The sequence below is a fragment of the Macaca nemestrina genome, chromosome 17 (assembly GCF_043159975.1).
Source record: "Macaca nemestrina isolate mMacNem1 chromosome 17, mMacNem.hap1, whole genome shotgun sequence".
NCBI classification, from domain to species: domain Eukaryota; kingdom Metazoa; phylum Chordata; class Mammalia; order Primates; family Cercopithecidae; genus Macaca; species Macaca nemestrina.
In genome coordinates this window covers 68283326-68296517 of record NC_092141.1, presented here as the reverse complement: position 1 = coordinate 68296517, position 13192 = coordinate 68283326, and the positions used below count along the sequence as shown (strand labels likewise).

Sequence of the window (13192 nt, the reverse complement as noted above, 5' to 3'; positions counted from 1 at the left end):
GGGCGGGGGCAGAGGCCGTTACCTGGCCTGCCTGGGGCTCGCGACTAGGCACACGGCACAGGCGCGCCCCGCCCCGCCCCGCTGTGAGGCCCGCCCCCCGCTTCGCACCCCGCCATTGGCCCGATACCCATCCAATGGGCGACCACTCCAGGCTCCGTTACCCCCCAGAGACAAGCAGAGGAAGGGGCGGTTAGCGAACCTCGCTCTCTGAGCTTTTCCCGCTCAAAGTAAATGTGTTTGGGATTGGCCCGGACTGGCAGGCACCGGCCCGATGATTTGCTGATAGGGCAGCGGAGAGGCGGGGCGTGGAAGGTGAAAGAGCGCAGCCCTACTGGGTGGGAGAGGTATTGGGGGCGCTTGGAAGATTTGAGAAGTCGCTCAGCAACTGGCTCATCATCCAAAACCTAGCCGTTGCGCACATTTCATTTGTCCGACATTTCATATTTGTCCCTTAGTCCCTCCCGTAGCTCCCACAATCCTTTGGAGCTGCCCAGAGACTAATATATCTTGTACCGGTTTGGGGAGGGCGAGGAACAACTTGTGGACTGGGTGTTGTTGGGAGACCACCCTTTTGAGGGAGAGCTGCCCTGTGTCCTAAGCCCGGGCTTCCAGTCAGGGTTAAGACTGAGTGTTAATGTGACTTTTGAACAAAGTTCGCTGTGACCTTTTGTTCGTTTGTGTTGTTTGTCTGTGTAAAACAGGGTCTTGCTCTGTCGCCCAGGCTGGAGTGCAGTGGCGCTATCATAGCTTGTTGGAGCCTTGAACTCCCGGGTTCAAGCGATCCTCCCGCCTCAGCCTCACGAGTAGCTGGGGCTGCAGGCTACGCGACGCCACCACTCCTGGCTAATTTTTAAAAATTTTTTGTAAAACTGAGGGGCCTGGGGGTTGGGTCTCTTTATGTTGCCCAGGCTGGTCTCAAACTCCTGGTCTCAGCCTCCCGAGTAGTTGGGGCTACAGGCGCATGCCACCATTCTCAGCTCATTTTTGTGTGTGTGTGTGAGATGGAATGTCACTCTGTCGCCAGGCTAGAGTGCAGTGGCACAAAGGCTCACTACAACCTCTGCCTCCCGGGTTCGAGCGATTCTCCTGCCTCAGCTTCCCAAGTAGCTGGGACTACAGGCCCATGCCACCACTCCCAGCTAATTTTTGTATTTTTAGTAGAGACGGGAATTTCACCATGTTGCCCAGGATGGTCTCCATCTCTTGACCTCGTGATCTGCCCGCTTCAGCCTCCCAAAGTTCTGGGATTACAGGCGTGAGCCACCGTGCCTGGCCCCAGCTCATTTTTAAATTTTTTTGTAGAGCCAGGGTTGGAGATGGGGATGGGAGTGGGGGCGTGGGTCTCTTTATGTTGCCCAAGCTAGTCTTGAACTGAACTCTTGACCTGAAGTGATTCTCCGCCTCGGCCTCCCAAAGTGTAAGATTACAAGTGAGAACTTACATGAAGAAGCCATTCCAGGCACCCAACAAACCATTCATATGGCAGTCAGTTTGGGGATATGACGGTCTCGGAGAAATGCTAGTTTTTGTCCCCAGACACTGCTAAAAATGAGATAGTTGAAATATAAAAGAAGTAAACACAGCACTTTTAGGCTGTTTTTATATTTAAAATCAAAACTTGAGAAATGAGCACTTAAGTGGAAGATACTGTTTTAACTCAGACACAAATGGAAGTAGGAGGATGAGTTTTATTGACCCATATCGTCCTGATAATTACTTCAGGTCTCTACTCAGCTTTGAGTTCAGAAAGCTCACCAAGACTGGGCACAGTGGCTCATACCTGTAATCCCAGCACTTTGGGAGGCCAAGGCAGGGGGATTACTTGAGCCCAGGAGTTGCCCAGCTAGGGCAGCATAAGGAGACTTCCTCTCTACGAAAAAATTAACAGTTGGGTGTGGTGGTGTGCGCGGTACTTGCACTTGGGAGGCTGAGGTGGGAGGATCGCCTGAGCTGGAGAGTTAGAGGATGCAGTGAGCCATAATTACTCCATTACACTCCAGCATGGGCGACAGAGCAAGACCCTGTTTCAAAAAAAAAAAAAAAAAAAAAAAAGGAAGAAAGAAAAGAGAAAAAGCTGCTGGGCTTATACCTGCAATCCCAGCATTTAGGGAAGCAAAGGCAGGAGGATAGATTGAGCTCAGGAGTTTGAGATTTGCCTGGGCAATATAGTGCTCCACAAAAAGGAAAACCAAAATGTGCATGCACACACACACACTAAAAGAAATAGCTGACCAGGTGGTGTGGCTCTAACAGTTACATTTCTCTGCCTCAGCCTTAAAGTTGCTGGTGTAGGGCTCATTGCATTGAGGACTACTGGCTTTTTCCCCCTCTCCAGTACTCCCCAGAAGAGTTTTGAAAAACTATGAATCCTCTTATGTATTTTTGTAGTAAAATATATAGAAGATTTGCCATTTTTAAGTGTTCGGTTAAGTGGCATTAAGCATGTTCATAATGTTGTGTAACCATGACCGCTCTACAGCTTCAGAACTTCATTAATCACAAACAGAAACTCTGCATCCCATAAATAATTACTCTCCATGTCCCCTTCTCCCAGTTCCTGGCAACCACCATTCTACTTTCTATCCCTATGAATTTGACTACTCTAGGTACCTCATATAAGTGGAATCATACAGTATTTATCCTTTTGTGCCTGGCTTATTTTACTAAGCATAATGTCATCAAGTTTCCTTCATGCTATAGCATATACCTGAATGTCATTCCTTTTTATGGCTGACTAAGGTTCCATTGTATGGATATACCACATTTTGTTCAAGTATTCATCTATTTATGGACACATGGGTGGTTTCCATCTTTTTTTTTTTTTTTTTTTTGAGTCAGAGTCTTGCTCTGTGCTGCAGACTGGAGTGCAGGCACAATCTTGGCTCACTGCAACCTCCCCCTCATTGGAGGAATCATTCAAACGATTATCCTGCCTTAGCTTCCCCAGGAGCTGGAATTACAGGCATGCGCCACCAAACCTGGCTAATTTTTTTTTTTTTTTTTTTTTTTTGAGACACAGTCTTGCTCTGTTGCATAGGCTGGAGTACAGTGGCGTGATCTCAGCTCACTGCAACCTCTGCCTCCTGGGTTCAAGTGATTCTCCTGTCTCAGCCTCCTGAATAGATGGGATTACAGGCATGGACCACCATGCCCAGCTAATTTTTGTATTTTTAGTAGAGACAGGGTTTTGCCATGTTGGCCAGGCTGGCCTCGAACTCCTGACCTCTGGAGATCCACCCGCCTCGGCCTCCCAAAGTGCTGGGATTACAGGGGTGAGCCACGGTGACCAGCCTAATTTTTGTATTTTTATTTTTTATTTTTATTTTTTTTTTTTGGAGACGGAGTCTCGCTCTGTAGCCCAGGCTGGAGTGCAGTGGCTGGATCTCAGCTCACTGCAAGCTCCGCCTCCCGGGTTTACGCCATTCTCCTGCCTCAGCCTCCCGAGTAGCTGGGACTACAGGCGCCTGCCACCTCGCCCGGCTAGTTTTTTTGTATTTTTTAGTAGAGACGGGGTTTCACCATGTTAGCCAGGATAGTCTCGATCTCCTGACCTCGTGATCCACCCGCCTCGGCCTCCCAAAGTGCTGGGATTACAGGCTTGAGCCACCGCGCCCGGCCTTGTATTTTTAATAGAGACAGGATCTCACCATGTTGGTCAGGGTGGTCTTGACCTCTTGACCTCAAGTGATCTGCCTGCCTTGACCTCTCAAAATGATTACAGGCATGAGTCACTGCGCTTGGCCCTCAACTTTTCACGATTGTGAATAGTACTACTAGGAACATTGGTGTACAAGTATTTGATTCATTTTTTTTCCAATTCTTTTGGGTATATACCTAAGAGTGGTATTGTTGGGACATATGGTAATTGTATTCGATGTCTTGAGTAATTCCAAAATGTTTTACACTGTGACTGCACCATTTTACATTCTCACCAACAATGCATGAGAGTTCCCATTTCTCCACATCCTCACCAATACTTGTTATTTTCTTTTCCCCTCCCTCCCTCCCTCCCTCCCTTCCTTCCTTTCTTCCTTCCTTCCCTCGTTCCCTCCCTCCCTCTCTTCTTTCTCTCTCTCTCTCTCTCTCTTTCTTTCTTTCTTTCTGACACAGAGTCTCCCTCTGTCGCCCAGGCTGGAGTAGAGTGACACGATCTTGGCTCATTGCAACATCCACCTCTCGGGTTCAAGGAATTTTCGTGCCTCAGCCTCCCGAGTAGCTGGGATTACAGGCACGCCTGGCTAATTTTTTGTATTTTTAGTAGAGACAGGGTTTTGACATGTTACCGAGGCTGGTCTCGAACTCCTGAGCTTAGGCAATCCAGCTGCCTTGGCCTCCCAGTGTTAGGATTACAGGCGTGAGCCACTGCACCCAGCCTATTTTGGTGCAATCTCAGCTCACTGCAACCTCCGTCTCCCGGGTTCAAGCGATTCTCCTGCCTCAGCCTTCTGAGTAGCTGGGATTACAGGCACACACCACCATGCCCGGCTAATTTTTCTATTTTTAGTAGAGACAGGGTTTCACCATGTTGGCCAGGCTGGTCTTGAACTCCTGACCTCGTGATCCGCCTGCCTCGGCTTCCCAAGTAAAAAACTTTTTTTTCCACATACTATTTTGGGGATATTTAAGTGAATCTGAAATTACTATTGGATTTTTTTTCTTTTCTTTTGAGACAGAGTTTTGCTCTTGCTGCCCAGGCTGGAGTGCAATGGTGCAATCTTGGCTCGCAGCAACCTCCACCTCCTGGGTGCAAGTGATTCTCCTGCCTCAGCCTCCCAAGTAGCTGGGATTACAGGCGCCTGCCACCACGCCTGGCTAATTTTTTGTATTGTTAGTAGAGACCGGGTTTCATCATCTTGGCCAGGCTGGTCTAGAACTCCTGACCTCGTGATCCACCCGCCTTGGCCTCCCAAAGTGCTGGGATTATAGGCGTGAGTCACCATGCCCGGCCTATTGGATTTTTAAAGAAAGATATTTAAGAACATTCTTTGCTAGAACTGAAGACAATTTAAACTGATTCCATTCAAAAAAACTTAGTGCAGAATGCAGACTTTCTCTTCCAAGTATATGTAAAAGTAAACTTCTTTTTTTTCCACCTGTGGAAGACAATGTACAATGTAGTACTCTTCAGATACACTAATGAGGCCCTTTTTATACTTTAACAGGGATGTAAACATTTCCTTTTGTAACATAAATAAATTATGGGTTTCATTAAAAAAAGCCTATCCCCAAGAAATGTTCTGAGTGTTAATATAAGTAAGATTTCATTATTCTCGTAAGTAAACCTTTGTATTCAAATAAAGTTTTGTGGGTTTTCTTTTTTTGAAAATTGAAGGTATATGTAGGGGCTCAACCTAAATGCCAGGGAATTAACCCTCCATAGGAAGCAATCATATAATTCTAAGTCAGTAGATAATTGAATCGATGCAGGATTTTTAAGTATTCTCTCAACTATATTAAATGAATTGTTTTTCCAGTTTTCTAGTGGTCCAGAAACTTAAATAGGCTGCAAATCTGCTGTGATTCAAACCGTGCAATTCCTCACAGGCATCTCTGACTTGAGGAACTAAGTTCCTGTAATTATATGTCCTGAAATTAACTGGGTTGCCAGATAGGTTTTCTCAACCTTTAATAGCTCGTTGGAAGCCTTACAGAATGCTCTCTATTAGAAGTATTTGGAACTACTTCCCCCTTTTTGGATGCTCAAATTAGTGTTTTTCTACTTCTCTGGCATAATTTGTATAGCTGCTTCCTTTGTAGAAAGTAAGCTTATGTTCTGCTTTTCCCCTTTTGGTTGGCTGGGGTGCTAGGTCACTCTTATCTGTGCTCTAGGAAACTTTTAGGTTTCTACTTAGCTTAGGATGACACCCTGAAAGAGTTAGGGTCTGCTGCTGTTTGGGTTAGGGGGTAGATACTTGAATTCACTGGTCTTTTTTTGGTTCACTGCAGCCTTGACCTCCAGCACTCAAGGGATCCTTCCACTTCAGCCTCTAGAATAGCTGCGACTAATAGGTGAGCACTATGCTCACTAATTTTGTGTATGTATTGTAGAGACAAGGTCTTACTGTGTTCCCAGGCTGCTCTCGGATTCCTGGACTCAAGGGATCCTCCTTCTTCAGCCTCCCAAAGTGCTAGGATAACAGGCATGAGCCACCACGCCCGGCCAAATGGATTGTTTTTTATCACAGATGCTGCAATATGAATATGCATCTTCCTGCTATCCCTTCAAAAGTGAGAATTAATGTTGTTTTCTTTTCTTTCTTTCTTTTCTTTTTTTTTTCTTTTTTTTTGAGATGGAGTCTCTCTGTCGCCCAGGCTGGAGTGCAGTGGTGCAATCTTGGCCCACCGCAACCTCCGCCTCCCGGGTTCAAGCAATTCTCCTGCCTCAGCCTCCTGAGTAGCTGGGATTAAGGGTATGCACCACCACCCCCAGCTAATTTTGTATTTTTAGTAGAGATGGGGTTTCTCCGTGTTAGTCAAGCTGGTCTCGAACTTCTGACCTCACGTGATCTTCCTGTGTTGGCCTCCCTAAGTTCTGGGATTACAAGTGTGAGCCACTGCGCCCAGCCCAAAAAAGACTTTATTTTTCAGAGTAGTTTTAGATTCACGGCAAAACTGAGAAGGAAGTACAGAGAGGTCCCATATACAGATTTCCTGCCCCTTCACAGATGCATACTTCCCCAGTATCAACATCCTGCACTAGAATGGTACATATGTTATCATCAATGAACCTACACTGACGTATCATTATCAATCAAAGTCCATAGTTTACATTAGGATCCACTCTTGGTGGTGTACTTTCTGTGGGTTTGGAAAAGTATATAGCAACATGTATCCGCCATTTTGGTATCATACAGAATAGTTTCACTACCCTAAAAATCCTCTATGCTCCGCCTATTCATTCCTCCCTCCCCTGAACCCCTGGCAACCACTGAATTTTTTTTTTTTTTTTTTTTTTTTACTTCTCCATAGTTTTGCCTTTCACAGAATGTCATAGAATTGGAATCATACCATATGTAGACTTTTCATATTGGCTTCTTTCACTTAGCAATATGCATTTAGGGTTCCTCCATGTATTTTCATGGCTTGATAGCTCATTTCTTTTTAGCACTGAATAATACTTCATTGGATGTACCACAGTTTTGTCTACTCACCTACTGAAGGACATCTTTGAGTTTTGGCAATTATGACTAAAACTGCTATAAACACCAGTGTGCAAGTTTTGGGGTGGATATAGTTTACAATTCATTTGGGTAAATACCCAAGAGCACAATTGCTGGATCATATGGTAAGGGTATATTTAATTTTGTAAGAAACTGCCAAATTATCTTCCAAAGTGGCTATACTATTTTGCATTCCTACCAGCAATCAATGACACTTCCTGTTGTTCCACATCCTTGCCAGTATTTGGAATTGTCAGTATTTTGGATTTTAGCCATTCTTTTTTTTTTGAGATGGAATCTCTCTATGTTGCCCTGGCTGTAGTGCAGTGGCACGATCTCAGCTCACTGCAACCTCCACCTCCTGGGTTCAAGCGATTCTCCTGCCTCAGCCTCCTGAGTAGCTGGGATTACAGGCGCATATTACCACGCCCAACTAATTTTTTTTGTATTTTTAATAAGAGACAGAGTTTCACCATGTTGGCCAGGGTAGTTTCAAACTCCTGACCTCAGGTGATCTGCCCACCTCGGCCTCCCATAGTGCTGGGATTATAGGCGTGAGCTGCCATGCCTGGTCTAGCCATTCTAATAGACGTGTAGTGGTATCTCATTGTTTAGTTTTTTTGTTCTTTTGTTTTTTTTTACAGGGTCTTGCTCTGTCACCTAGCTGGAGTGCAGTGGTGTGATCACGGCTCACTGGAGTCTCGACCTTCTGGGGTCAAGCGATTCTCCCACCTCAACCTTTGAAGTAACTGGGACTAGTCACCACCATGCTTTGTTGATTTTTAAGTTTTTTTTTTTTGTAGAGATAGGGTTTCCCTGTGTTGCCCAGTTTGGTCTCAAACTCCTGGGCTCAAGTGATCCTCCCACCTTGGCCTTCCAAGGTACTGGGATTACAGGCATGCACCACCACACCCATCTAATTTTTGTATTTTTAGTAGAGACAGGGTTTTCACCATGTTGGCCAGGCTGGTCTCAAACTCCTGACCTCAAATGATCCATCCGCCTCGGCCTCCCAAAGTGCTGGGATTACAGGCGTGAGCCACTGCCCCTGGCTTTCTTTTCTTTTTTTTTTTTCAAACCACTTTCTTTTACATATCCCTGGCTCCTAATTGCTTCTCTACTTTTTCTTACTGCTCCAGCTTCTAGATAAGTGGTTCTCAAGGTGTGGTCCTTCAACCAACAGCGTCATCACCACCTAGGAACTTGTTAGAAATGGAAGTTCTTGCACCCTGCCAAAACCAGAAACTCTGGGGATGGGTCCCAGCAATCTTTATTTTAACAGCCCTCCAAGCAATTCTGATGCAAAGTTAAGTTTGAAAACATTGTTATATTAAAAGTAATGGCAAAAATCGCAATTACTTTTGCACCAACCTAAGAGCTCTGCACTATTCAATATGGTAGCCTCTAACTATTGAATTTGTTTAACGCTATTATCTCCTTTATTCAAAAATAAATATTTCACTTTGATTCAACATATTTCAAATCACATTAAGCAACAGAGAAGAAATACATTCCCTTTGGAGATTGTGAACACATGTTGGAAAGAGGCATGATCCAAACAATGGGGATGAGGTAAGTGCAGATTCCAGCTACTTCCTGACCCAGAAGTTCCGCCCCTCTTCAGGTGGAGCTACTTATCAATTTTTAGGCGAGAAAAAGACACACACACACACAGACACACTGCTTTGAAGTCTGAAAGGCACATGAGTGGACCATGAGGTACATGGCACGTTCACTGATGAAACATCCCCTATTCCCTCCCAAGAAAAACGGAGACACTTTAACCAAGTCAAAGGCCAGAGAAGGGCCCGGTGCGGTGGCTCACGCCTGTATCCCAGCACTTTGGGAGGCTGAGGTGGGTGGATCCCGAGGTCAGGAGTTCGAGACCAGCCTGACCCATATGGTGAAACTCCATTTCTACTAAAAATACGAAAATCAGCTAGGCGTGGTGGCACGTGCCTGTAATCCCAGCTACTCAGGAGGTTGAGGCAGGAGAATCGCTTGAATCCAGAAGGTAGAGGTTTCAGTGAGCCGAGATTGTACCATTGCACTCCTGGGTGATAGAGCAAGACTGGGTGATAGTCTGGGTGGTAGAGCGAGACTCCGTCTCAAAAAAGAAGAAGAAGAAGAAAAAAAAAAAACAGAGAAGACAGGGTGCTCCTGCTTATAGCTCAGCAGCATGAACATCTCTGAATATGAAAGCCATGTTTCATTTGCTTCCACCTCCTGTGCCTCCTCTCCTTGCCAAACGGGTCTGCGGATGGCCGCGGTGCTCACTTGTTGATGGTGGGGCGTGTGGCCATGTACACAAACACCACGATCAGGAGCACAACCGTGGCCAGCGTGGGCAGTGCCACCGTGGTGATCTGCTGCCGGGCCTCCTGCATGGCTTGCTTCTGCTCCTTCTTGTCTTTCCATGTCTCCTTCCTGGGCTTCCCTTTGAGCTGCTGCATCTTTCCTAGAAGTTGCTGGGAGGGTGTGTCCAGAGGGATTCCAGGAAGGGCCACAATCCCCTTGTCAAGGCTGGAACCTCCTTTTCTTCAACTTGATTCAATAATTTCAGCAAACTGATTTCCAGTACAGGTGACTTGACTTATTTGTTCTAACAGATCATGTCTTCAACATGCAACACTCTCAGATGATGCAGCTGGGCAAATGGATAACATCTTTACTGATCTTCAGCAGTCTGTAACTATTGCATTCTTATGTTTAGAATGAACTGAGATGGGCTATAAGTGTAAGATACATCCTGGATTTCAAAGGCTTATTATGAAAACAGAGAAAGTAAAATATCTCACTGGTAATTTACATATTGATGGCATGAAAATTATATTTTCATATACTGAGTTAAATAAAATATTAATTTTACCTTTTTAAAAGTTTTTACATGAGATTACTAGAAAATTTTAAATTACATATATGGCTCTCATTATATTTTTCTTTTTCTTTTTTCTTTCTTTCTTTTTATTTTTTTAGAGATGGGTCTTACTATGTTGCCTAGGCTACATCTAACTCCCAGGCTGAAGCAAATCCTCCCACCTCAGCCTTGCAAGTAACTGGGACTGCAGGCATGTTCCACTGTGCCTGGCTTCAGCTCTTATACTTCACGCCATTCTCCCGCCTCAGCCTCCCGAGGAGCTAGGACTACAGGCACCCACCATCACGCCTGGCTAATTTTGTTTTTGTATTTTTAGTAAAAACAGGGTTTCACTGTGTTAGCTAGGATGGTCTCTATCTCTTGACCTTGTGATCTGCCCACCTCAGCCTCCCAAAGAGCTGGGATTACAGGCGTGAGCCACCGTGCCCGGTCTTTTTTTTTTTTTTTTTTTTTGAGACGGAGTCTCACTCTGTCGCCCAGACTGGAGTGCAGTGGCCTGATCTCAGCTCACTGCAAGCTCCACCTCCCAGGTTCATGCCATTCTCCTGCCTAAGCCTCCTAAGTAGCTGGGAATACAGGTGTCCGCCACCACACCTGCCTAATTTTTTTGTATTTTCAGTACAGACAGGGTTTCACTGTGTTAGTCAGGATGGTCTCGATCTCCTGACCTCGTGATCCACCCGCCTCAGCCTCCCAAAGTGCTGGGATTACAGGCATGAGCCACCGACCGTGCCCGGCCTTCTTTTCTTTTTTAAGAGACAGAGTCTCACTCTGTTACCCAGGCTGGAGTGTAGTAGTGGATGTAATAGCTCACTACATCCTTGAACTACTGAGATCAAGCAATCCTCTTCCAGCCTCATTCTCCCCAGTAGCTAGGACTATAGGTGCACACCACCATGCCCAGCTGATTTTTAATTTTTTTTTTTTTTTTGTAGAGATGATCCCTTGCCATGTTACCCAGGCTGTTCTTAAACTCCAGGGCTCAGGAGCTCCTCTCACTTTGGCCTCCCAAAATGCTGGGATTACAGGTGTGAACCACTGTACCCAACAGCTCTCATATTTCTAATGGACAGCATTGTTCTAAACCACAGGTCTGCAAACTACAGCCTGTGGGCCAAATCTGGCCTACCACCTGTTTTTGTACAGCCTATGAGCTAAGAATAGCTTTAATTTTTTAAGTGGTTGAAAATAATTTTTAAAAAGAATGATGTCCTGTGACATGTAAAAATTATATGAAATTCAAGTTTCATTGTTTATCAGTAAAGTTTTATTGGAACACAGGCACACTCAGTTGTTTGTTTATCATCTATGACTGCTTTTGCTTTACAGTGGCAGAACTGAGTAGCTGTGATAAGGATGTGCAGCTTGAAAGTCTAAATATTTACTATCTGGCCCTTTATAGCAAATGTGTGCTGATCCCCATTCTAGACCATCAGTTTTCATATGTTCCCTGGAAGAGGATCCTGCTTTTAACTTACTCCTATTTTTTTGTTCTCAATCTTTGCTTAGCTTTTAGGCCCAATTCCTTGATATGCCACTGCCTAAATCTCAGTGGTATTTTGGGGTTGCAAGAGCTGACTTATGCATTCTCTAGACTACAAAGAAGTCAGCCAAAAATGTTCTTGCCTTCCAAGAGCTGCACAGGAACCAGTGGATCTAGCAGGAGGGAACAGAGAGATGTTCAATAGCTTCTTTCTCCAAAGGTAGGGACTTCCTTCTCAGAGGACAAGCAAATCCAGGATTGATACTACATTAGACTGAGAGGGGAGCCTATGATTTAGGGCTGGCCAGTTTCTTTCACAGCTCAGCGATACCTCTTTTTTTTTTTTTGGATGCAGAGTCTCACATTGTTGCCCAAGCTGGAGTGCAGTTGCATGATCTTGGCTCACTGCAACCTTTGGCTCCCAGGTTCAGGCGATTCTCATGCCTCAGCCTCCCAAGTAACTGGGATTACAGGCATGCACTGCCATACCCGGCTAATTTTTGTACTTTTAGTAGAGATGGGATTTCACTATGTTGGCCAGGCTGGTCTCGAACTCCTGGCCTCAAGTGATCTACCTGCCTCGGCCTCCCAAAGTGCTGTGATTCCACAGGTGTGAGCCACTATGCCCGGCCAGCAACACCTCTCGAATTAAATCTTCTCTCTCTTCCTCTCTCTCTCTCTTGCTCTCACTTATGCTCACTCTCAGTCAGTGTAGTTGGCTTCTGCATGGTCTGTTCCTGCCAGATATTTCGTGGAATTCACTATGACATTTTTTTCCACTCCAGTGAAGCAGGCATCTGGATCCTTTAGTGAGCCTCTTGATCCCAGTGTGCAACCAAAGCCTTGTTGGCTCAGTGAATCTTTATGTTCTCATGTTATAGGATTCCCAAGGAAGAGGAGTAAGGCTATGGTTTCAGAATGTTAATTGATAACAGTTCTTGGCAACAGTGCTCTTCCTGGCTTTTCCTTCATAACCTGCTTCTTCCACCCACATTAATAACATTTATTCTTAATAGATTGGTACCAGTCTGGAGTTCTCTGTCATTCCCTCTCTCTTACACACACACATGTCCTTCATTCCTTTTTTCCTTGCTCTACTGATTATATTTAGGACTGTTTAACTTAATTCCTCCCTCCCTCCCTCCCTCCCTCTCTTCCTTCCTTCCTTCCCTCCCTCCCTTCTTTCCTTCTTTCTTTCAAACAGGGTCTCATTCTGTCACCCAGGCTAGAGTGCACTGGCATGATCTTGGCTCACTGCAACCCTTGCCTCCTGGGCTCAAGTGGTCCTCCCACCACCTCAACCTCCTGAGTAGCTGGGACCACAAGTATGCACCACCACATCTGGCTAATTTTTTATATTTTGTATAGAGATAGGGTTTCACCATGTTGCCCAGGCTGGTCTTGAACTCCTGGACGCAAGTGACCTGCCCATCTCGGCCTCCCAAAGTGCTGGGATTGCAGGTGTGAGTCACCACACCCGGCCAAGACTGTTTAATTTTCTAATATTCGTTTCTAAGTAAATTCCCTGACCATTATAATGTTATCCTGGTTATTGACGGAATATTAATGGTTAAAATGTAAACTGTCAAAGTTAGGGAGGGATCTTATATCTCTCTTCATTAAAGAACTCTTTCCTTTAGACAGTTGCCTTTAGATTTTATAGTAGAGTTG

The 13192-nt window shown here is 45.2% G+C and overlaps 1 long non-coding RNA gene across 1 annotated transcript in view; it reads left to right on the top strand.

The window, feature by feature from the left end:
• The first annotated feature begins 89 nt into the window (after nt 1–89).
• The window catches only part of LOC105468996 (uncharacterized), a 48156-nt gene continuing 35053 nt past the window's right edge, over nt 90–13192 (top strand). Inside the window, exons 1-2 of the long non-coding RNA XR_979726.2 lie at nt 90–312; nt 9770–9848. This is a non-coding gene — a long non-coding RNA (uncharacterized lncRNA). The remainder of the gene's footprint in view (nt 313–9769; nt 9849–13192) is intronic.